The 26,325-nt window shown below is 38.3% G+C and overlaps 1 protein-coding gene across 5 annotated transcripts in view; it reads left to right on the top strand.

Annotated features, from left to right (window-relative positions):
• The first annotated feature begins 8,619 nt into the window (after nucleotides 1–8,619).
• Nucleotides 8,620–26,325, top strand: part of LOC103474519 (leucine-rich repeat and fibronectin type III domain-containing protein 1-like protein) — a 170,719-nt gene continuing 153,013 nt past the window's right edge. For 3 of the 5 annotated variants that reach the window (XM_017308300.2, XM_081614344.1, XM_008425559.3), the window contains exon 1: nucleotides 8,622–10,017. The gene's annotated coding sequence lies outside the window, so the exon portion shown is untranslated. Of the gene's footprint in view, nucleotides 10,018–26,325 lie in introns of all 5 variants that reach the window. The other 2 variants (XM_008425562.3, XM_008425564.3) reach the window with 2 other exon arrangements.

Below are 26,325 nucleotides of genomic sequence, written 5' to 3' on the forward strand. Positions count from 1 at the left end.
GTTTGTCTTTGTTTTGGCACTTCAACACTTCCATATGCACTCATACAACACATCCAAGCATTTGCATTACACCACTGATATCCACAATCCATTGTCGTTTTTGTTAATAAATATTCATTTTTCTACACTTTAACCCCTGCATGGTCTCCCGTTTTTGTTATGACATTGAGCCAGTCGTAACAAAACATATTAAATTTTTCCATTTCTTTTTTGTGCATTCCACTCAGTTGCTCATGACAGATGGCCACTCGTACTGAGCCAGGTTCTGCTGGAGGTTAAAGGCTTGTTTTTCCTTTTCGCTGTAGCTACATGCATGCTGAGATTGAGGGATTGCTGTAAAGTCAACAGGACAATGCAAGTGTTTTTTTTTTTCTGCTGTCACTATGTGCTCTTACAGGAGCAGTGAACGCTGTTAGTCAGTGACTCTGCTGTGCTTCCATAGAGATAAGCTGTTTCAAACTAATTCTCCTTTGTTGTGTCATTGCTGCATCTTTAAAGGATTTCTTTAAACTGAACTAACCAGAAATCTGTATAAATTCAATAACATTTTTAAAGGTCAAAGTGTGAAACCTGAAACCTTCTCCACTCTGAGAATCTGTAGAGATAAATAAGAGACGGAACAGAGGATATTAAATTTTACCTCCATTTCTGGGGTCCAACGAGGGTGATATCTGTTCACGCCTTTTAGGATGTGAATAGATTACCAGAAGTAGCACGTTGACAGGAATAAAGTATCTCTGCCTTTGTATTGAAGAAATCTCCCATTTGCCCTGTTTCGTGCACGGAAACCTTCATTAACTGACAGCACATTGACCAGCGCTGCACAGCTCCCAAAGATGCTTCTCACGTCTTTTGCTTGTGGCAGCTTTATTGACCTTTCCTGTCCTCCTTATCTTTCTCCCATCGCGTTTTCTAAACCAAATCCCTGGGAGATGGAGACGTACAACAGCTCTTTATCTTCTTCCTCCATCTTCCTTCTCCTCTGTTTGATCTTCTCTAGCCGTTGTCTTCAGCATAAACCCCAAGCTTGACCCAATTTGACTTGCAGGCTGAATGTGATCGTTGGCACCTTCACATTTGTCATCCACTTTTTTTTTTTTTACCCTCACATTATCTGTCATATTATTAAACATTAAGTAGAAGCATAAATAAAGTTTTACCTTTATTAGGTTTCAGATGCTTAGTTATTAATTGATAAAAGGGGACCTCAGTATTGATTGAGTCTAGAAAGAGTTGAACCCCCAAAGCGGTGAATCGTTGAGGCGATAATGAAAATCGTTCCAGTAACTGCAAAGCGAAGCAGATTCAGTCAAATGAGGGCTAACATTTGGTTTCAGTGAGATCAAAAAATTGTGTAATACTTTTCTGCAATGTCATGTTGTTGTAGATGTGTGTAGTTGTGTGTGTAGATGTGAAATGTTTACTGTGGAAATAACTATTATATGTTTGTACCACCATTAGCTATTTAGTTTCTGTAGATCAACACAGGATCCCACAGTAACTTATTATGACTTCTCTTAAGTAAAATATATTATCTTGTCACCTTTGCCATTATTACTTGGCGGAGGATGGGTTATCTTAACCCCAAAAGATTTAAAGATTTAAACCTGCAAGACTGAACAGCTGGCAAATAAAATCCTTCCGATTGTATTTGCATTTCTCAGACGTATCTCCTGCTGTTAGTACGCTTTAAGAATGTGTTGTCTGTGGAAAAAAACAACAACAAAAAAAGACTGGGGAGTGTTTTTAATGTCGTATATAGTTTGCATTCTGTGTCTCTGGTTTCTTGTTTTTGCGAGTAAGTGTGTGACTGAAATTGTTGGGGTCATTTCAGGATCTCTATCTTCCTCAGTCTGTCCTATTGCTCTGTTTCCACATCTGCATCAGTGTTGTGACAGACGGCCATTAATGGGTGGTCTCCCTCCGTCTATCTGCTTCTCTCATGCTCTACGATGCCTTGCCCTACTCTGTCCCTTGTTCTTTTTCCCCACTAATAGATGGCTATGGAGTGGTGGATGTGTCAGGAGATCAATTCATGTCAGCTCAATTAAACTGTAACCTTGCTACCCTGAAGGACAACACCGTCACACCTCTGGTCATCTACCATCGCAGATATCCAGATGTGGATTTTCTCCTGGAGACATAAAAGCGAGTACGTTGAATCGTTCTCGCTTGCTGAACGTTTTAGATGAATGTTGGGATGTGTGCAAATTAAATGTTTGGGGAATTTTACTTTTACTCTTCACGCCGCCTGTGAGTTTCGCAGACACTCAAAACATACAGATCAAACAACTAGCATAAAAATGAAAATAAAAGAGTGTTAATTTCACCCAGGAGCAATCTAACGAGGATGTTTAATTCTATATTGACTGTTCTACGTGGTCCCATATACTCCATTAACACAGTTTCACACTTGTCAACGCAGAAGGCTCGCTCTCACACTGGATTAGAAATATTATTTCTGTTTTTGACATTTATTTACATTTAAAAAGTTTGTTTTGTTAATACAAATGACCTCACATTTGGCTCAGTTCTTCATATATTGAAAGGATGTCATTTGGAAGAGACATTGTCAAATTATAAGACACATCATGTCTTACAATTTGAAATGTTTAATGTGTGATTGTGAAAAATAAATGTGGGAGACTAAAAGCAGATTGTAGCTGTCTATAAAACATGTATAGGACGACAAAATGGACCATGGGAAAACTGATGGTCTAACAACAAAAAGGTTCAAAGGAGAATTTTGGCCTCTGTTCTCGCTTACCTCACTTTAAAATTCCTTATTTTTCTACTTTTTAATGTCCTCTTTCTCTTTTTCTTGGTACACATTCTTGTCTGTAAGCCTCTCTCTGAGGATCAAACACTCCTATGCTGTTTGTAAATCACTCAGCCGCTCCAGTGCACATTGTCCTTTTGAACTCTCCACTCATGTTTTCTCTCTAAATTTGGAGACTTCTGGGGCCAAAAAATATCATCCCCTAAAATCTATACAAACAGAGAAAAACAAACAAACATAGAAACAAATAAAACCTTTTGGAATAAGACGCAAGGACATATGCACACACAGAAAGAGGGGCACACGCAAACTTGACTTATTGTGAACTATTTTCTGAGCCACAAAGAGTGCATTCATGCAGAGAAATGATAAGGAAAAAAAAAACCCCATGGAGGGTTCAGGCGGGTGGCAGGCAGGGGAGATATAGGTCTAGAAGATGCAAGGACGTCTCCACCACTCCCCTTCTCCTTCCCTCCCATTTACTCTCTCTCTCTCTCTCTCTCTCTCTGTGTGTTGCAGTGAGAGATCAGAGCATGTTGAGAGGAGCTTTTGGCTTTTCTCTCTGAGGATAAAGCTTGTTCCGGCCTTGTGCAGCTGAATCCTTCGGCAGCACTGTCCATGGTGCTGAATCAGCTGGAAGGTCTTCAGCTCCTTTTTTTATAGTCTCTCTCTCTCTCTTGTTCTCTCTCTCAAAACCTCCTTCTATTCCCTCCGTCTCATTCTGCTCTCAATATTCCTCTTCAGTTCACCTGAAGTCTTCACTCTTCTGATCTCACATGCCCCGTTATGATGAATGAAAATACTAAATATTATATTTGACTGAATTTGATGACATTTTTAAATTGGAGAGCCAGATATAATCAAACAGACCACTGACTACTGGTTTCCTCAAGATCGTGACACTACAGCTAAATGCAAGACAGCTTTAAGTAGTTAAAACGTGACACTTTCTCCATTTTTTAAATGTTTTATTCAAATGATCAAACCTTTGTTGTTATGTCACGAGAAAAGGTGGCTCAAATTAAATGTATTCTTTGCATCTGCACCCAGCTGCTCTATTGGATTGTTCAGTTTGTTTGGCTGCTTTAAATCCATTATTAGACATAAATCTGGAATTTTGTCTAGCATCCCACATGGAGTGCACAGATCTGGCCATCAAACTGTCAGAGAGGTAAGCAGGCATTATGGTGGGAAGATTGATTAAGCAAGCTGATAGGCAATATTAGATGGAAGCTATTAAAGGCTTCAAAGGGGCGAAGCAGAAGTTCACCTATTAGCAGGACAATCATCCCAACAAGGACAGCAATGCCATAATTTACATTAAGTAATTTTTACGTGTCAGAATTTAAATTATTTTAAAGTTCAAAAACTATTCTTACACCTGATTAATAGATCTCTTTTAAATTATTTTATTAGATCTTAATTTTATACTTTATCTTTCTAAGTTTTCATTCTGTTGTGTACTCATATGACTGAATTGTATGTGACTTTTATTTATCTTGTTTTGTATACTGTACACCATTGTGCATCTTGGCAAAGTCTCTCTTGAAAAAATGATATTACTACAGGAGGAATATCTGGTAAAAATAATGGTTAAACAAATAAAATAACACAAAATAAGGGGAAATTTTGAACGCTACATTTTTAGAGTTAGGCATTTAAAAAAAGACAACGTATCCTTTTTACTTCTGTCACATCCATTTTTAACCAGATACAGTGAGTGATGTCTGTGCTTGTAATGTGACAAAAAATATGGAAAACTTTAAATTGTACGAGCACTTTGCAAGGAGAGTAATCCCAACAAACATTGCGAGCGTGTCAAAACTGCTAAAGGTTTGACACATCCTCTCTAGAAGTGGAAAGGAGGAGATTTAAGATGAAGGAACTGATTGTGGATGTGAGGAGGAACAAGACGGCAGTGATCCCTGTCTCTATCCACAGGGACAATGTTGGCATTGTGGAGGACTAAAAATACCTACGACTACACATCAACAATAAACGCGACTGTTCAAAGAACAAGGATTACCTTCACAGGTACAGCTCGCGTCGTCTCTACTGTCTGAGGCGCCTGAGGTCCTTTAACATCTGCCAGGCGATGCTCATGATTTTTTATGAGTCTGTTGTGGCTAGCATGATCTTCTTTGCTGTTGCTGCTGGGGCAGCAGGTTGAGGGTAATGGATGCCAATAGACTCAACAAAGTGATCTGTAAGGCCAGCGGTGGGAGCGGAGTTGGATGCTTTGATGGCAGTGTCACAGAGGAGGATGCTGTTTGCCATTTTGAACAGTGTCGCCCACCCAGTCCATGACACACAGACAGACAAACACTAGAGCACATTTAGTGGAAGACTGATTCCACCAAAACATATACCATATACCTCAGACACCTGAGACAGTTGGACTCTATAACTCCACCTGTCTGACACCTGCTATGTTGGATCTGTGTAATATTTACAAATTAAGTTATTTGTGCATAATTGACATATGTACAGTAACATTAAATTTCAGCTTTTATCAGATTATTCAATTTGGCGTATGGTGTATATCTCTTTGGTACATATTGTGAACTTATCACTTTATATATAGACTTGTGCTATGCCATATATATGCATTTTTTATTTTTTTTTGCTTTACGTTTAATTATTTTTCTTAGTTCTATATTTTATTCCTTTTCATGGTCAACACAAAACTAAAACATTCTAATTCTGATTTATTCTACCGTTTAGGATGCACTATCTCCAAAACATGGTAGGGAGAAGCTACATCCTCAAGTGAAACCATCAAGTCCTTGTTCAATGCAATAAAAAGTAGCAGCTATTCACTGTGGATAAAAATGAAAGAACATCACCCAGGTTGTAAAATGTAACAGGATGGAATAAAACTTTGTGGGGTATATCTGAAACACCAAACATGCTGTGGGCTCTTAACAAAATATTGATAAGGGAGGCTTCTCACATGAAGACCCCATGGATTTACCTGACCTCCTGTACATCAATCATAAACCACCGCCATTTCCAAGAGCGCTGCCTCGTAACGGGGACTGAAACACCAAGTCTTATTAGCATTCTAGAAAAGGATGTTTATGAGATGTCAGATTTTTTTTGGATGAGACTTGCGAACTTTGTTTCAATCAATGAATATTTACAAAATCGCTGTGTGTTTAGAACATAAAACAGCTTTACTCTGAGCTTCTCAAAATCTCCAGAAATAATGGATTTTAATGAAGAACCTCCTCAAAATATGCTCCCTGACACAATATCTCAAGCTCCCTCACTTCTTGTTGTTCAGCTGAAATGTTTGTTCCAGGTATGAGCCAAACAGTCAGCGGTTCCATCATGATCTGTTTGTCTAGTTATTTTAGATTTCTTCTTTTGCCCTCAGCGTCTCCCCGTGCTCGCAGGCTCGAGCTCACAACCAGCTAACATCTAGAAGTGTTTTCTGCTCTGCCAGCAGTGCACCATGTAATTTATCTCATCTCCTGCTAATGAGATAGAACACTCACCCTTTGTTATCTACGGAACCCCGCAGAACCTGGAAAGTGAGCCAAATAATCTGCCTATTGTGTTGGCTAGTTCTTTTTTTCTAATGGTTGCAAACTGTGAAAACATATCATTGTTTAACAAATTGTTGCTGCTAACTAATTTCTCCTCCTAATCCGTAACAGGGAGAGGCATAATGTCTCTCCCTGTTGCAAATAAGACTGTAACTTGACAGAAGGGAAAACTTTTAAGCTTTAGGTAAAGTTCCCTCTTTTGTGCTTGCACAAAGTCTTTGTCATAATTGGAATGTTGGTTTAATTGCTTTCTTGCTGATAAATAAGTACGATAAATATTAGAGTCATCTGTGCTGCTGGCAGCAGGCTAAGTTCGTCGGGTAGACGCAGCCGCTGCATCCTGTCAACAAATTCCTTTAGTGTGGCAGCCTCTCTGAAGCGTGCAACATGTTACATCTTGTTTGCTCGATATGAACTAAGGAGGGAGTGTAAAAACAATATTTTGTGTTAGAAGAGGTTGTTCTGCCATGTAACATGAAAAGCCATGGAAATATGAAACTTTTGATCAAACGCAAATTTAGAGTATCTTCTTGGCATGTAGGATCTCAGATACGAAGCCTCACAACAGATGTAACACAGTATGGTGCACATTTCTTGAGACATTCCTCATTGCTATATTTTGCTGGCAAGGAAACAGATTTTTGTAATTTTGTAAATTAACAATTATCAGTATTTCTGAGAGGCTTTCAAAGAGTCTGTCAAAGGATTTATTTTTTTCTTGGACTCTGAAAGCTTTTTCAAATGCTGTCGGTTTACCCACAATATGGGTAAATATATAGTCTTAGTATTTGTGTCCCATATAGTAAGACATATAGTAAGACAAATTTCAGAGGATTGCTTGGTTTATTGGGTCCTTAATTTTGACCAATGAATTATTCTGGCTAAAAAGCTCCAAAAATAAGAGGATAAACCAGTATAAACACATTAATGTTCCTTGCACTCCATGCACCTCACCAGAATTCTCCTTTGTGTTCTGCATGTTTAAATATCACAACAATTGGAGGACAAAGGAAATTCCACATCTAAAAGAAACATTTTAAACCAAGTCAATACTATCTGAAAGTCTTTGAGAAGTAGCACAAATCCAGTAAAGATCTCATTCGGGATATTAGAGATGCACCCACTGAATGCCATGTCTGCAGCTAAAAGTCCTTGCAAAATAGCTTGCATGTTGTACTATACCCTTTCATGTAATCCATTGTATTATTTCACACTCAACATTGAGTGTTTGTAACAAAGAGTCTAACGATTAAATCCAGAAATAGTTATATGTTGAGTTGTTTAAAGAAAATGAAAATGCCAAAATCCAAAAAAAGAGCTTTGAAAAACCTTTAAAAACCCACAAGAACTATTGATCAAGACAACAATGTGCTTCACAGCAAAGCGTGAAAATGACTGCTCGGTTGAAGGACAACAAATTTCTCCACATTATGATACCTTTACATTAAGCTGAAACTATTCTTATATTTGGGAGAAACATCAGAGACAGGCTATACTGGAAGCTCTTTTAAATGCCAAAAGCTGTTGCCACTGCCACTGATACTGAATGTGAAACCAGAACCCATCACCAGACCCTAAACAGGTGTTACTTACCGGATCACACAGTCTGACCACATGTATCATTCACTGTTTCATTTATGAAGTCGAAAGTGGCAGCAGCAGGACAAACAGCAGCTTCTTTGGCCAACTCATTCCTCTTCCTCCTCATGCTTATTACTCTTTGTGATTCCTACATTTCCATCACAGCATTGCAGTTTTGGCAGGGTGGAGCTAGCACAATTAGACCAAGCATTCCTCATTTACCCAGCATGCATTGCTGTGTAAACGACATGCCAACTTGCTACAGCAATATTTCATAAAAAACAAATTTCCTTCAATATCACTGTTTTGTTTTCACATCTAAAATAAATATTTCTTAAATAAAGTTTGTTTAATCATGGATCCCTTTAAAGAGAAGGCATCATTTAGTAAATTATTTGACTTGTTAACTAAATACTTTATTAGTTAGCTAAATATTTATATTATTAACAAAAAATTTAGCTCCACACTAAATATTTAGTCAGGAAACAATATTGAGCTCCATTCTAAAAAATTAAGTAGGTTAAATATTTAGCTTCAAACTAAATATTTCTAACATTTCTTATTGAATGAATAGCATGGTGTAAATATGAAATCCCACTCTTTTTCTCTATAACAGGCCAAATGACTAGATTTTTTACTGTTTGTGTAACTTTAAGCAGTACTCCACTGTTCTTGTCTTGGGCCACAATGTGATATTTTTAAATTTTTTTTAATTTTTTTATGTTCGGGTAGTTTGGAAACATTAACCAAGAGCTAAAATAGCAGTAACTTTAAATGGGCCCACCTTGAAGTCCCCCGCTCCGGCAAGTACCTCCAGCCGTGTGGACCGGAGAGTCTGCTGGCAGACCCTAATCTGTATCACCCACTTCTGCCGGGCGAACGCCTCGGTGATCGCATCACCCACCGGCGTCATATCGCATCCATCTGTTATTAGCAGCTTGCAGCCTAATCCTGGAGCAGCAACTCGTCTACAGACAGGGCTGCACGCCGACACAGGGGAGGGAGGGAGAGGGAGAGGGAGAGACCTGAGAAGGAGCTGGTGGGCGTAGCGCCTCCCGGGACAAACCGCCGCACAGTGTGAAAGTAACTGCAGGAAGAGGGACGCGTCGTTGGAGAGGATTTTTTTTGTTTTAACGTAATAGGGGACGGAGGCTGTTTTCTGTCTTGAGCTTGCAGCGCTTTTTAAAGCTTGCCCACGCTGTTGGTGTCCGGCATATTTCCTTGGAGGAAGCAATGCGGAGAGAGGAGAGAGGTCAAGACAAAGTCACTTCTGGCACTGAAAAGAGGTGAAAACCCGCTAATAACGGATTGATTTTATTTAAAAAGTGAACTCTTGCTTTCTATATATATATTTTTTTAACACACAAGATAAACCGTTTAGGACGCAATATCAGCCTCCATCATCCGGCTGGGATTATTGTTTTTTTTTTTTTCCTTAAAGGCAAATGTGGATCCAAAGCATGCAAAGATGAGTAAAATGTGCAGTAGTGCCAGCTGAATGGAGACGCGCGGAGCATCTTCCACGGAGAGCGGATCGAAAATCAGAGCGCACTGTGGTTTCTGAGCTCCGCTCAGCACCATTCAGACACCGGATTCCAGCAGTATCAGCCCTCGGCAGTTGGGTGTTTTTTTTTTTTTTTTTTCTTTTTTTTTTCTTGTTTTTTTTTTTAGTTTTCGCTTCTGATTAATCGACCGTGTGGACAAAAACAACAACAACAAAAACAAAAAAAAACAGGAAATATCTCAGTAAAGAGTGGCCGTGCGCCGGTTTAACTGGAGCGTCACATCCATCTTTGCTTTCATTCCTGTCCCAGCTGATTTGTGAACCGCTGTGGGTGAGAGCGGCTGCCACCGGGCGGTTTAGGGGTCTTTTTGGTGCATGCTCAACGGGAACTAAACTGAAACGCCTTGTTCCCCACCCCCCCTCACCATCCTCAAGGACCCCCGTTGCGCGGCGACAAACACGGAGAAAAGTGGATATGATGGCTTATTTGGCTTAAAGACGCGCGTGAGATCAGGAGGAGGATTATTTAAGAGGCTCTTTTCTGAGGAGGGGTTTTCACCTGGCTTATCAAGCGAAGAGAGATTACACCGGGAGACGCACAGGTAGGCTCTAATTTCATTTTCTGTACAGTTGGTTTCTCTCATCACCCTTTTTGGTTTAAATCGCTCTATTACATGGAAGAAATTTGTCATAAATGAATATCTTCTTCTAATGTTGGAAGTTAAGTCCACGGAAGAGCAGGCAGATGAAGGAGATAATGGCGCTGGTGTTTTCTCTCCCACACGATTCGGGGAGAAATTGATATCCGCTCGTTTGATTAAAGACACGAGGAAGAGAGAGGGGCGTCGTGGTGGCTAAAGGGGATCTGAAACGGCCGAAATAAGAATTACAGACAGAGGAGTGAGAGTTTTGTCAGGGGTGGGTGGCAGATGGCCGGGTGAGAAAGGTTGAACTGAGCACAAGGGGAGGGGGGCGTCGGGGGTAGTAAGACCGGAGAGGCTAAAAGGGAGTTGTTAGGATGAGAGGGGTGGAAGGGGGGGATGCTCAGATGGAATACAGAGAGGGTGTAGGAAGAGGAGATGAGCTAGATGATGGGGGGGAGGCAGTGTAATAGCAGCAGAGAGGGTGGTCTTCTGAAAAGGTAAGTGGAGAAAATATGGGAGGACAACAGAAGGTAATGGAATAAAATAGATTGGGAGGGCAGAGTTGAACAGTTGGAGAGGGAGGTTGGTGGGGAACGGGACAATAATGAATGAAAAATCATACAGAAAAGAGGTGCTGCAGTGTTGTGAAATAATCCCCCAGAATAAGTTCTAAAAGCATGTGCAAAAAAAAAAAAAAAAAAAAAAAAGTCTGTACTATAGTTATACTCTATTTGGGACGATCCAGTGCATGTTCACTGTCTGTTTGCTTCGCAATGGAGACATGAACACAGAGGGAGCCCAGAAACAGCACGCAGGTAACAGTTTGGGTTGCTGTGTCAGCTCATCAGCTCCTCTTTATCTGGTACATTTTCCTCGTTTCTCACTGCCCCATTTGCATTTTGATTAGGTTTTGCATTGGCTTGTAGCCCCATTTAAAACACATATAATCACAGATACAAATATGGCTACTAGTTTCCTAATTTCTGTCCCAGGATCGGCAGACCTGTGACTCAGCTGTGCTTCAGAATTTTGAAAGAATCATTTGCTCACATATACAGGGATTTGCATCGAACCCTTTAACTTTTTGTCACATTTTGTCAAATCAAGGCAAAGTAGCACATAATTGTGAAGTGAAAGAAAAAAAAAGATACCTGGTTTTCAAAAATGTTAAAAAGAAAAAGAAATCTAAAATGTCTGGAAGGTATTTGCATTCAGCTGGCTTATCTTAAAAAATTCAACCGATGGCCTTCATAAGCCAGCTAACTGGTTAATGTAGTCCACCTGCATATGATTGAGTATAAATACAGCTGTGAAAAGTCTCAGAGAGCATATCACAAAGGAACCCAACACACTGATCATGGATATTATGAAGAAATTTAAAGCAAAACCAAGTTATAGAGAAAGTATTCTCAAGGTATTCTGTCAGAATACTTTTCAATCAACCATCTGAAAATGGAAAGGTTATGACATAACTGTAAACCTACCATGTCATGATCATCTACATAAACTGACAGAAGGGCAGCAACAATCAGTGGTTACTTTGGAGGAGTTGCAGACATACACAGCTTTAATGCAGCCTACACGACTACATGGGATGTTTTAGATAAAATTCTTGTTTGGAATATCCCAGCCAAACTCCAGACAAGGACAAATGTGCAACAACATCAGTCTGTCAGTTTGCAGAACTGGTAGGTAGTCTCCCCAAATATCATCCTGTAATTGCAGCAAAGGTAGCCTTGGCCATTGCTTTGCCACTCGATTCTCACCTCATTTCAGTGCTCCGTCAGATTTCTCAGATTTCGTTCGGTTTCTCCAGCCGAATCTCAATCGGGCTTTTGACATTGACTTTCTGCGCTGTTTTTGAATTGTAGTCTGCCTATATAGGTTTGTAGTTTTCAACGGAAGCGGACGACGTGAACGAAGCCATGGCATGCTTGTTAGCCACACTTTCAAATATTGAGCAATTACAGTTGAGTAAGAGGACCGTATAAGACATTTTGTTGCTGGCAAAGATGTCGTGTTCCTACTCCCCTAGGGGGTTGTTTACCGCGCAGGCAATTTCCAGTAAACTTCATTGAACTGAAACATTACATACGTCATGGTCAAACGTTAGCGATTGGGTTAAATGTAAAACTTCAACAGAGTCCATGCCGCCAGCAAGTGATTGTTTCTCAATAGTTAAGGTTCTCTAGACACTGTGTGCGAAGCAAAGACATAAAAAAAATGGGGCTGGATTTTACCAGGTTACAGCAAAAGATGTTTCAACAAAATATGGACTCAGGAGAGCTGAATACAAATGCATGCCACACGTTCAGACTTTTATATGTAGAAAAACATTTTCAAGGTCATGCTTCACATTTCTTAAAAAAAAAAAAATGGTATTCATAATTTTTTGATTGCATATTATTAAGAGAGGAGAATTTGAAAGCTTATTAACCTTTTTTTTTTACTTTTTACTTTTTGACTCGTTATATCCTCTCATGCCTGGATTCAGAAAATGCTGTGCACAAAAGAAACTGAGATCACACAGAGGTAACAGCATCCCAATAATCCACATTTATTCAAAACAGATGTCTACTATCACCACAAAGCACATCACATCAGAAAACTCAAACTACAAACAACACATGAATTTACCTGAGAGAGGAAATGGACTAAAGATGCTTTTGCAGTTCTTTGGAGAACTGCAAAAGCAAATCTGATTTGTTCCCCTGGGGCCCATACTTTTATTCAAAAGGGTGCTTTCTTTGTTTTAATTTATGCAATTATGCATTTAAGGCATGTTGTTTCCCTTGTACGGCTACAACTAGTTTCAAATGACCAAGTTGGGACGTCCAAAGCAATTTTATTACCTTCTGAGACCTGTTTAATTTCAGGACTACAGTGCTTCTCTATCTAGACAAGAAAGACCAAAGGTTATTTCAAACAAAAGTTTATCATGTATGTTTTGAAGCCTGGAGTTTCTCAAGTTCTCCAATTGAACAAAAGATTCTTGTTTTTAACCAGAGTTCACCAAAACGTTATCTTGTTTTATTGCCTCGCCGAGCAGCCATCCAAACACAGGTCTTTGCAATAAATTCAACCGTACCATTAGGAGCCTGGGACCAAGTAATTCAGAACTTCTCCATCCTCTCAAATCAAAGCACAGATTTAAAGAATTCAAACACTTATAGAACATACCTGAGCATTTTCAATATAAACACATTCATTCTAAACATTTTCTAATTAATGTTATGCTAGTTTTGATTATATTTAACTAACTGCTGCTACCGTTTGGCCTAGGTTAGGGACTCCAAGTAGTTGTTAGTATAAAACTACAAATTAGACTAGTTCAAGTCATGTTAATTTTAACTAAATGGTATTCTACTAATTAAATTGCAATTATTGTTAGTATTGTGTTGTTAGTTTTAGTGTCTCTCTGAGGGAGATGACTTGAGATGTCTCCTCGCTGCCTGTGTGCCAGTTCATTTATGACGTGGTTCCTCCCTGAAAACATTCTTTTCTGCAGGGCTAACTTAAAGCCCTCTAAGATGTTATCCAATGTTATCCAAAGGACTCTTGCTTCATCCACTATTTTCTCATGTCGTAAGATTTAACTGTATTAAACACTAAGCATATTTATTTTCCTCAACAATACCCAATGAAATCCTTCCTAATGTAAACCAAATCTGATGGCTCAAGCAAGTTTACAGTCCCTTGAGAGATTGGCTATGTGCTAAGACATGAAAAAAAAAAGACTTATGCTTATCATGCTTTTGTATAATTAGGAGGCAAGTTAGCACAATCCTTGTTTACTGTTATTTTTAATGACCTTGATTCATTAAATTATCTGAACCTGACACATGTGCTATAGTCAGCAAACCACATACTCGTTTTCCGCTTGTGTTCTGGCGATTTACCTTTCTTTTCTTGGTAAATGCGCCATTAATGCATTTCCATGTCCCCCTCAGAAATAGCAATACGTACAGTTTATGAACAGAATACTTTTCCACTGCCATGGAAACAAGAAGACACACTCACAGTTAGGTAATAAAATAACTACTGTGTAGCATATGTCTTTTTAATTTCTTCTGCATTAGCGGATAAATGGGAACAGTTCATTGTTTATTGTTAAGCTGAAGCCAGATATTCTGCACAGGACAACTAGATGCAAAGACCTCAGTAACCACTAGTGGACTTTTTTAATGTTATTTTAAGACAAAAGCTATTTCTCAAAAATAGCTTTATCTCTATAGATGAAAGCAAACCTTTTAAATGATCAATACCTCAAAATAGGAAACTAAGAAAAGCAAAGTTAATTTACTTTGTTTATATATTTCTCTCTATTTATGAGAGCATTCTCTTTGGGTACTGTAGCTTCCTGGCACACACTAAAGCATGCCTGTTGGGTGAATTCATTTCTCTCAATTGCCCTTCTGTATGAGTTTGTGCATGTAGTTTTTCTGAGTTTCCCGTCCAGTAACTGCTGGAGATAGCTGCCCTGTAACAGTCCTCTATCTTCTCAGTTTCCTGCAAGAATAGGGGTATGGACTTTAAAATCCAGGCCTCGAGGGCATTTAGATGTGTGCCTTATCCAACCCACCTGAATCAAATAGTGTAATTACCTCCTCATTACGCAATGAAGTTATCAGGTGTCCTGCTAATGACCTCATTATTTGATTCAGGTGTGTTGAATCAGAGACGCATCTAAAAGTTACAAGACACTGGCCTTGGAGGCCAGGATTTGAAGACCCCATGTATAGACAATAGATGGATGGATTTTATTTACCTAATTGTTTCTGTGCTTACTAAAGTACAGTGGCTTGTAGGGGAGCTGTTTGATATAAAATCTAAGCACTAAAACTGCATTATAGGTGCTTTCAAGAAATACGTTCGCTACTGAGGTGATCAATATCTATCTGGTTACTTTATGGTAAATAAAATATTCCACTTGCAGCTGGCAAAGTGGCGTTGGAGGGAAGCAGACTGTCTGTTCTGCAACATTATGTGCCATTTACTTTTTCATTAATCACGGCTACTTTTTTCATTTTACAATTTGAACAAAAATGATACAACTCTGAAGAAGTGCTTTGATACATATTTCTAACTTCATGGTTTCCATCCACTTGGCCTAAAAAAATTGCATGTCACAGATATTATTTACAGATCCTGTTTGGGATTCACCTGATTAGCTTAGAGCGGTACTCCCAGACAGCATTTGTCAAGGACGAGAGTTCTGCAACTTTTCTATGTGTCCCTTGGCCTCACGCTTAAATTAAATGGTGGAACTGTGTCACTATCATGCAGTGAAGCTCAGCTAACGGCCTAATGCTGGAGCCAGGTGTGCTGAAGCAGAGAGACATCTAAACGTTGCAGGACACCGGCTCTTGCGGTCTGCAGTGTGAGATCCCCTTTCTAAAGCAATGTTTCCCAAAATTGGGCTTAGAATCACACTGGGCATCAGAAAACACCACTGGTGGGATCTTGAGATGTTGTTAAACAAATATGTACATTCTTTCTGATAGCATCAGAACAAATCTTAAAATCAAGGAAGAAATTATTAGCACTCACATTTTATGGTGGTGGATCATGGTAGGTTGTGAAGAAACCTTCAACATTTTAAAAAAGAAACTGAATCAAGACAAAGTCAAAACTGAACTTTAACTCAAACTGGCTGTTTATCAGCAGATCAAATGTTTAGGATCACATTTAGCCTTAAAAATCAATTTGTTCATAAGTCTAACTGTTATGCCATTTTGTGTCTGCTCCAGCACTATTCCCAATATTTTGTAGGTCAGAGCCTGAAAGTTAAAGTATTCTCACAAAGAAGAAAACAACTTAATGCAAAATTAATACGCCAAAATGTATTTGAATACCATTTGAAGAACGTAGTAGAGGTCTTTGATATGATAAATATGGCTTTTTTAATTCCCCATTTTGGGGCGACTGTGGCTCCGTGGGTAGAGTAGTTGTCTTGTAATCAGAAGGTTGCAGGTTCAATTCCAGCTTCCTCCTGCCACGTGTCAATGTGCCCCTGGGCAAGGCACCCAACCCCAAGTTGCCTACCAAGCTGTGTATAAATGTGTGAGCGTTTGTGAGTATGAATGGGTGAATGTGGCTCTAGTGTAAAGTGCTTTGAGTGGTCAAAATGATCAGATAAAACTATATAAGTTCAGTCCATTTACCATTGGTTGTGGATGGTTAAATGCTTGGTTTTGAGAATTGACAAAATCAACTGATCATACATTTAAATGAGTTATTGAATCAATTAAAACATTTTTTTTTCTGAATATCTTGTGAACTCATTCTATTGACAAGTTGTGTGATTGTTGCTGTTTGGCCTGTTACGAGTTGATATTTTTTTGTGATATGTTTACAATATTTTTTGTAATTATATTTTGATAAATGAAGACATCCTTGAGGCTACAGCTAGTAATTAACCTGCAAGCATGTGAAAGCGTGAGCCAGCAGGAAGCTGCTGCAGGTGCTATATTCTGTTTCCTGCCAATTCCTGAACTGTGAGTACACTTTGTATGGAAATGAGGTTAAAACTTTGTTTTGCACTTGCAAAACTTACTTTTGGCTTGAAGATGTGTAATGTCAGTCACATGACTCTTACAGCTGAATCCTTGAGAGTTAACAGGCCTGTAACGCAACTGTGTTTTGTCTGTCAGTGAGATCACAGAAGAAAAAAATAAATAAATAAAACTGCTTGTGCTGTATTTGATTAAACTTAGAGGAGATTTGTAACATGGGTGAAATAAGAATCCATTATATTTAATTGGATCCAGATCACTCTCTATAAAACTGAAAACTGGGGCACTGGCCTTAGTGGAGGATGTAATCTCTAAGTGCCCTTCTAGTTTTATTTTATCCCATTAATGTCTGCTGGGAGCCCACAAGAACCCTTGGCCACCCTTCCAGCTGCCTTGATGGATGGTGAAGTGCATGCTCTGTTGGCCCAGTTTTGAGTTCATATATGTAGCTGAACAACTTTGATGTAGACAAGTGAGGAACCTCATTTTAGTACAGCTCCTCTTTTATAGGAGTTCAAACTTGACATGTCAGTTTTGATAAAAGTTCTAAGGGTGACAGTATTTAAAAAAAAAAAAAACACCAGCTGCTGATCATGGCTCCTTTATTGTGGATTTGATCTCTCATTTGCATTTAAGGATAGACTGGATTGGCTGGCTCAAATACATAATCAAACATAATCCAGCAAAATGGAGCCTCGTGCACAGAGGGGATGGAGTTTATGTGGGTTTAGGCCATCGTTTGACCTTGATTTCCAGTTTAAACAGGCTGCAGAGGTGATGCTTTACTATCCCTCTGGCTTATTGAGGGGTTAGTCTGGAGATGTCTAAAAATCTACTCAAGGGATAAGAGCAACCAGTCTCAACTGCTGTCAAAGCTTGCAATTTCTGAGGAGTTCAGTTATATTTACACTTTTATTTGTTGGAGCAGCTAAGTTTTTTTTTGTCCTGTAAAGAGCAGCATAGTTTGGAGATTGTAGGGTAGATATCGCGTGACATTTAAGAGTCAAAGCCTTTCTGCCCTCCTGCTGGTGCAACATTTGACAATGTGAAGTACTTTATCATGATTCCAATGTATTGATTTACACTGTATTAAACATGGAGGAGGAGGAGGGATTTGCTTGAGTGATAGGAGTGTGTTACATGTTAGAAAGGAAAAAAATAAGTCATTTTCTGAAGCAGCTTATAATTTAGCAAATAAAATAACCTATGGAGTCAAATATTTTTTTATTGGCCAAAATGTGAATTTTGTGACGGGACAACCCCCCTGCTTCCCTACTGTCCGACCGTGACATTTTCCATGCTTCTCCTGAGCGTTGCACTAAGACCACGGAAAGGTTAATAAAAGACCATAGCTGAGCTTAATTTCTTTTTGGTAAAATTAATTTAGCAATAATTAATAATGATTATGCGTTTGTGTTATTTCTCGATTTATTCAGACGTTTGTGGCTGTCACTCCTAATGTTTTACTCAAGACACTTTTGTACCACAGATCTTCAGAAAATAATCTTACTTGCTTGTAATTAATTTCACAATGCAAGGATCTAGTTTGGGAAACTTGTTTTATTTATTTAAATTATTCTTTCATGTTTCAGATATTTTTGACTGATGATACAAATTAAGTTGTTTTAAAGAAACTAGCTGACCTTTAAAAAAAATATTTACAAATTGTTCATTCAAAATAAACTGCATTAGCCCCCATAAATCTAAGGGTATATTATGAACTTATAAACAAAATAAATCAATAAAATTGTGGAAAAATGAAAATCTGTGCCTCATTTATGTCTTCTAAATTTCTAAGTCAGAGCAATCACATTCATTGTGCTTCAAGTTGAATAGCCAAAATGTGTTGGCATCATTAGTAAGCCTAGTTTTGTCTTTTAGCTTATCAGAAGTGTCCATTAGCTCTACTATAGGCTATTGGTGTATAATATATTGTTATACTGCATGTGGAGCTACTGACTATTTGTTTTGCAGAGGCATTTTGTTGAGCTTTGACATTTAGGTTGTGATTTGATAATTCAGCACCTTTTGTCCAATTAAGATCCTCAACACGTATGCAAAACAGATACATAATGTTTTCATTGATAGAATTGCTGATTAGGTGGCTGTATCTTTAGCTACTTATAAGACTTTTTTCCAGAGTTATTATAATGTACGCAATCAAAATGCGAGACCAGTAAATTAACTGAACTTTTGACTTTTTTATGCTAAAATTACTTGCATAATCAGGTGCATAATTATACAACGCCTATATTTAAATTTTAATATAGTACATCTCTAAAATTTCTGAAAAAGAAAAACTTAATTGTAGGAGATGATGTTTTTGTGGGTGCCTAGTTTGCATTTATTATATAAATGTGAACATAATTTTATACTTTTCTGCATCTGAACCTTTAAAATTATTCATTTTATTCTCTACAGCCTATTGTGTAAGTGTTTAAGTGTGTAGCGGAATCTGTTTACTTTTTTCTTTATGCATTTTTAATTTAGCTTTAAAGGGGAACTATTACAAACACCTAGGGGTTTTATCTCAGAAAGATGTGTTGTGTGTTTATACTGTTTCTTCCTTTTTCTGTGTTTCTATATTTTCACTGTGCAAAGTTGAAATCAAGGCTACTTTTCTCATACACTATTCTCGTAGTATAATTGTTTAAATGCATTTCTGTCTTCCCTTAACCTTCATTTCAAGCTATTTCAATTGCAATGTGTAATGCACTACACAAATAGAACTGCTTTGCCTGAAGTCAGAAGCATGAAATAATATATATCACGGGAGAGTCAGCATATCAGGCACAGGTTCAGCATGGCTCGGTCTTTAGATTGTGGTTTTTAAAGAGGCACAAACAAAAGATCTAAAAGCAGTCCGAGCCAACTTTTAAACGATATGGACGTCTATTTTTGGCATAATGTAAAATACTTATCATTCTGTCAATATTAAATTGAATAATGATACTAAAGAGAAGTTTAAATTCTCGAGGAGTGAAAGGTCCAATTGATTGATGTGGCTCTGAGACAGAGTGAAGGAGAAAGTGAACCCACCCTGAGAAGCTCAATTTTTCTTTTTGAGGGAAAAGAGACAGCTTTTTGTTTCATTACTATTGGAAGGTTAGTGAGAAATTTATAGATTACCTGAAATCCTGTTCATTGCATAACTTCAAGCCTTCTGCATTGGCAAAGTGAGCAGTAATCAGAGATGCATTGATGAGATCCATGGCAACTCTGAAGGAATTGCAAAGCTCCATAACTCAGATTATTGAACCTGTTGATAGAAACGCCATTATAGATATGGAGAAAAGTGTCATGTTAAAATAAAGTCATTTTGACTTTTTGCCGGAAGTCTTGTAAGGCACACAGACATCCAGTGTGTGGAAAAATGTGCTCTGTTTAGATGAGAGAAAAATTTAACTTTTTGCCCCACCTGAAAAACATAATGGATGGTACGACCTGTTGAAAAGTGTTGGTAATTGCTCTTGCCAGATGCTTCCCATCTAATCAGGCTGAACTGGAGTTATTTTGCAAATGAAAATTGGCTGTAGCCCAAGTCTCTGGATGTGCAAAGCTGTTAGGAACACACCCCAAAAGACTTTCAGCCAAAATTACTGCATTAGATGTTTATACAAAATGGACATACGCCAACTAAATACATATGCATATCACAGTTTTCAGATTATTATTCATAGAAATAAGTTGAAATGTACTAGTTCCCTGCCAGGCCAGAACTGTAGATCACATGTATTAGTTTAAACACATAACGTTTCAATAAAAAAAAAAAAATTGTAATTTCAGGTTATACTTAAAGTGTAAAAAACCACCCAGGGGGACTTTTGGAGAATTAGAATTGTAAAGTAGTATGGTCAAAGGGTTAAAAAGGTGAACAAAAAAACAGCAGCCACCATCAGTTCCAGCTGCCACTGATGGATTTTATTAATTTTTTTGGCTCTGACGTGCATCCTGAGCGACTTGCATCCTGAGCATCTGAGAACTCACTGTTCTTACAGGCAATTGGCAACACACCTGTACTTGATTGGACTAAACCACAATGAAACAGGTCAAATCAAACAACAAAATCTAAACAGGAACAAGAATAAGATCATTAATCTAATTTACATATGGTGTCAATCTAATTTAACTCATCTACATAATTAAATGCTCTGCAAAATAAACCTTGTAATATAGGAAACTCAAAAGGTTACTTTAAAGAAGCAAAACAAGCAGTACATTGTAGAAAACCCCCCTCTAATTAGTAGAACCCAGCGATGTAATCAATGACATCATCCAGCCATTTAAGCAGGAGATGCTGGGCCACCCATACACCTGCCCCGCTGCAGAATCTACAAGGGACAAACAATGGTGAGCAAAAGAAGGAAAACAAGTAATTTTTCCATAAATATTCCATGAAACAAAAGAAACAAATTCATTCAATGAAGTGTTAACTTTAACCAAAACATATGCAACATAAACAAACAAACTTGTGATAGTGAGTTTAGCAAAGTTTCAAAGTAATGTTTAAATTTAAGCATTATGACCAACTACAGAACTGGTAAATGAATCAGAAACAAGAATAAGGGACAAATGGTAAACACATCGAAACACTTTGTCACAAGAATTACAGCTGAAATATAAGCAAATCCTGTGTTTAGGTCAGTGTTTGTCGACTCCGGTCCTCAGGGACCACTCTTCAGCAAGTTTTTGGTGTTCCTCTTCTGCCTCACACCTCATTTTAGTAAGTAGGTGATTAGCAGGCTTCTGCAGCACTTGATGGCACGCAGACGAGGTCATAAAATCATTTAAATCAGGTGTTATGGAATAGAGGCATATTTAAAATATGCAGGGCTGTGGTCCCTGAGGATCAGATCGAGAAACCCTGGTTTAGGTGAATGAGACAAAGATATGCTTAAAGAGACAGTTGTGATGAGAAACATGGCAACGGAGAACAAAAAGGGCAGTTTTTTTTTTGAGAAAGTCTGGAAATTACACGGATAAAGAGCAAAATGTAGCCATTTTGTAATCAAACAGTTTGCTCGGAATTTTGGTTTAAATGTCAAAGGAATGTATTGGCGATGGTTTCAACAGAAGCGTGATATCTTCTTCAGTATGGCATTTTAACATCAACCCAGTTTGTACATGTGAGCAGATGCTGGTTCAGTGGTGCAGTGCCTCGGCACCGAGGGAGAACGTGTAAGAGATGCTGCTGAAAAAGAGTGAGAGGTGAAGAGAAGGGGGGATGGGGGGAAGCTGGGAGAAAGACAGCGAGTGGTGTGCTGAATGCCAAGCACCCCGGTATTAGAAGGGTGCTGTGTTGAGCAGACAGAAAGACATATCAGTTGCTTTGCCAAAACCACACCATCATGTAGCGTCTGGAACTTGTGTACCAAAATTTTCTCAACTAGTTGCATCATCCATTTATATCATTTTGATTTCATAATCTGTGACATATTTTCCACCTGTATTATGGCTTTATGAATCAAATAAAGCAGATAATAGCTGTCACACCCTATTATTGCGCTTTGCATAACATTCTCTGCATAGTACATAGTTCGTTTATGCTCATAAGCCAACCCATGAAGGCCGCTAGACTGAGATTGCCCTGATGGCGCATGAAGAGTTCAGACTTAATTGGATTCAAATTATTCATCTCATCATCAGAGGTGTTTCAACAGCAGATCAGCACCTTAAAACCATTGTTGACTGCCTCAAAACCAGAATGTTGGCCAATCAAACAGTTGTACTATGGTAATTAAGTGCAACTGGTATTGGCACATTTGGCAGTGTGGACAGATCCCATACCATGTTGGAATATAAAATCAATATCTCTACAAGTTTTGTGAGAAGATGGAAGCATAAAGGCTCCCAAAATTTCCTTACAGATGGCTGACTTATTAAACCACAGCATACCACAGCAGCATGTCTCTACAACTTTTATACACAGTCGAAAAACATACATTTAGATTAACCTTCCTGTGACCTTAGAGTGTGACACTCAGGAGGAGCGCGGCAAATGTCATGGTCGGACAGCAGGGAAGTTGGGGAGTTGTCTCATCAGACCGTTTGTTTCCAAAACCACACACAAAAACTCCTAAGTATAAAACTAAGGGGGTCTAAATGACACATGTCACATGGCTTCTCTTCAGACCACTGGTGGGTTAACGTAGCCGTTCTACTGTGCCTTTAGATCAGTGTGTGTGCATGCATTGTTGTTTTTCATGAGTCTCTGTGTTGTCTTGCGATGGATTGAAAACCTGTACAGGATGTACCTCACCTTTTACCCACTGACCACCACTAGGTGTCCGATGGAGCGGTCTCCATTGGACACCTAGCGGTGGTCAGTGGGTCTCCTTTGACTCTGCAAAGTATACAAAATGGCTGAGAAAATTATTGCAAAAGAATCTTTCATGACAAAATTAATGACAATGAAATGCTAGCTACAAGTTATTAAAATACATTTAGTATGAGTGTGGGAAGATTGTCAAAGTTGTTTATATAGCATGTAATTAATTTTAAAAATCTGACTAATCAGTGTTTTGCATCAGCCAACATTGAATTTGACTTGCGCTCTTGAACTGACCTTGTTTTTTTAAAATGTTCTTCTCTACTAAAGACAAATTTGTAGCCTATTGAATGAATTGAATGTATAAAAATAGGTTAAAGTAAAATCCAGGCCAACTGAAGTAACTATGAATAGTGATACTTTTTTCACACTTTAATAATGTAATGTAATTTTATCTTTATATTTTGTATTAGAGCAAGAATGTTGTTAAATCAAAAGTGGTATGTGTGTTTTTGTTTAAGAATGTCCTACCAACTTGCAGTGAAAGCATGCATGCATTTATTGCTGCCTCAGGATTCCCTTGAAAAAGAGTTTTTTTTAATCTCAATGGATTTTTATCCTGGTAAAATGTAAAAAAAAATATGAACATGCATAATGATTTTGTTCAGTTAAATTTTACTTTCAAATGTTTTGTCAGTTACAGAAAAAAAGCAGCTGCCTCTACTTTTTAATACTTTTTTATACTTGGGAAAGTAAAGGCAGACGACTACAAACTAAAACTGGTCAGAAAGGGGATGAAAAGAGCTGATTTGATTAGCCACGAAAGGGAGAACCATTGGCCTGAGTCCATTTTAACACTCTGCTGAACCCAAGAATTACTCTGAATCAAACACAGTGATTAAACTATTACATTTGCATATTTTGTGGTGACCTATTAGTACATTCAATTTCTTTTGTGTGTGAAAAGGCAGTTGTAGAGAAGGCACTGGAGATAGGGTTTCTGGTTGTTGTTTACATTGGGGTTTTACCAAATTTGTGTGTACACCAGCTTCTCTGAAACAATAAGTAAACCTTCTAGTCAAACTGGAAATATGACATTTGCATTGAAGGAAATGTGTATGCTGTTTGCTTTTGATTAACTGAGTGAGCTTACAGTGTCATGCACTGAAAGTATTTGGCATGTTGGCATCATTGCAGTGTTTTGATAATGACAAATACAGCCTTAAGTTGTATAACAAAGTGATGCATAGATGTGCATTGAGAAGACTGGTTTTGTGGACACCTCTGTTTTACCCAATATTTAGTTGTGAAAATATTTCTGTCTACATCAGTGTTTCTCAACCTTTTGGTCTAGACCATTTGAAGGTGTCTTTTTACCAACAGATGTTGGATTAAGTTTAGTGCTAGCAGATCACGTCAGCCTCGTTAATTTACGTCAAACCTCTACTGCTGTCCAACCAAGGTTTTCTGCTACTCCAAGATTCTCAATTTGTCCGTACAGACATTTTCCAAATGCCTCTTGTTAAAAGTTCTGTGGCTGATTTAGTGTATACCAAAACAGATGGATGGTGTCAGATGAAGGATGCCTCTTCTTGCAGCCTCTTTAAATAAACATGTGGGAATACAGTAACTTATGCTTCAGGGCTGCCAAGTCCCATGCATAGAGTGTGTGATACTCACACATTTGACACTTTCCTCCAACTCCCACTCCAGCCATCCATTTCCTCATGCAGTGAAAACAGATTCGTAACTGATAACTTTGCAGCACAATGAAGGACACTCACAGGAAACAGAGAAGGCATCACTCTGCACTGTTGGGTTTTCTTTATTCCCAGTGCTGTTAGTCTGTTCCTGTTACAGAACACTTTGAGTTGAGCTTTACACTGTGATTACTTACAGGATTAAAATCCTTATGAGGAATATTAAAGAGGCCTAACAACATGGTAAATATCGCTCCAATCTGGGCCATTACACAGATGCAAAATATCATTGACATTAATCTTTATCATCTTTTATTTTAGTAAGGTATTAGATCTTTTTGTGCTTTGATGATATAATGATTCCCTAAATTAGTAAACACAATAGGATATGGAAAGCCAAAAGACTTTAGGCATTTTTTTAAATACTGCACTGATGTGTTTTGCTTTGAGTTAACGGTTTGAGTCATCATAAAATGGAGAAATGGAGGTACCCTTGTAATCCCTTGATTTTATTGTGTTTTATTTAACATGACTACCTCTACTAGCCGATCTGCAACATAGCTGAAATTTTTATTGAAGCAAAGTTTAGATAAGTCAGTTTGATTCTTATCCTCAATGAACCAAAAAGCAGAATAGCAGGTTTTACCTTGGAGAAAACCAAACCTTGTTCTTGATCAGAGGTAGTTTGATCTTTTCATCTGCATTACAAAGATGTCTTAAAGGCATTTCCCAGATTTTTGATGTGGGATTCTGTTAGTTAAATACAAATAGAGCGATTTCAGTTCAGATGATTTAGAAGAAGCAATTGAACATACTACTGTTGAGAAGATGGAGGATCTATTTTAGAGTGAATTTTAAAATAAACACAATTCAAACAAAGCGGTATAGTCACTAAACATCATAGACTTGGGAAAAGTTTTTCAAAAAGGGGCAACCATGATAGTAGTTTGTCCTGAAACCTGTGGGTTGCTGATTTGACTGCCTGCTCCATCTGTTTCTGCTGTTTGGGCAATGTGCTTTACCCACCTTGCCTGCTGGTGGTCAGAGGGCACAGTGGCAGCCTTGCTTCAGTCAGACTGCCCCAGGGCAGTTGTGGCTACAATGTAGCTTACGTTCACCAGTTTGTGGATGTGTGCATTAATGGGTGAATGACTGAATGCAGCGTAAAATACTTTGGGGTCCTCTGGACGTGATAAAGCGTTGTACAAGTAGAGTCCATTTATCACTTGCCATTTGAAAAATGGTCTACAGCAGGGGTGCCCAAGTCCAGTCCTCAAGAGATGCCATCCTGCCACTTTTAGATGGATCTCTACCCCTACACTTGTAAATTGTACAGCTGAATTCCCTCACCAGGATTAATTTAGATCTGTAGAGACCTGTTAATGAGCAATTTGATTCAGGTGTGCCAGAGAATGGATGCATCTAACAATTGGTGGATGGTAGCTCTGGAGGACCGGACTTAGGCGACCCTGGACCCACAGTCTGATGCAACAAAGTTTGAGATGAAGCATAAATAGCTAACTATACAGTGTTAAAAACATGAGCTTCCTTTAGGGTTCTTTTAGGTTTGTGATATGCTCATTTTAGTTTTGAATAACTTTCGCTGCGTTGTTGCAAATAGTGTAAAATTTGGTCAGGCTCTGTACTGTGTTGTGAATTGTAAATTTTTCTTGAATTTCTATTTTTCTTCTTTCAGTCGTCAGCTTTTTAAACAAAAGTACAGTAAAGGTACAATCTCTGTCTTTGCTTTATTTTTTCCTATTCCCATTCAAAATATTTATTT

The sequence above is a fragment of the Poecilia reticulata genome, chromosome 13 (assembly GCF_904066995.2).
Source record: "Poecilia reticulata chromosome 13, P_reticulata-male-v2, whole genome shotgun sequence".
Taxonomy (NCBI): domain Eukaryota; kingdom Metazoa; phylum Chordata; class Actinopteri; order Cyprinodontiformes; family Poeciliidae; genus Poecilia; species Poecilia reticulata.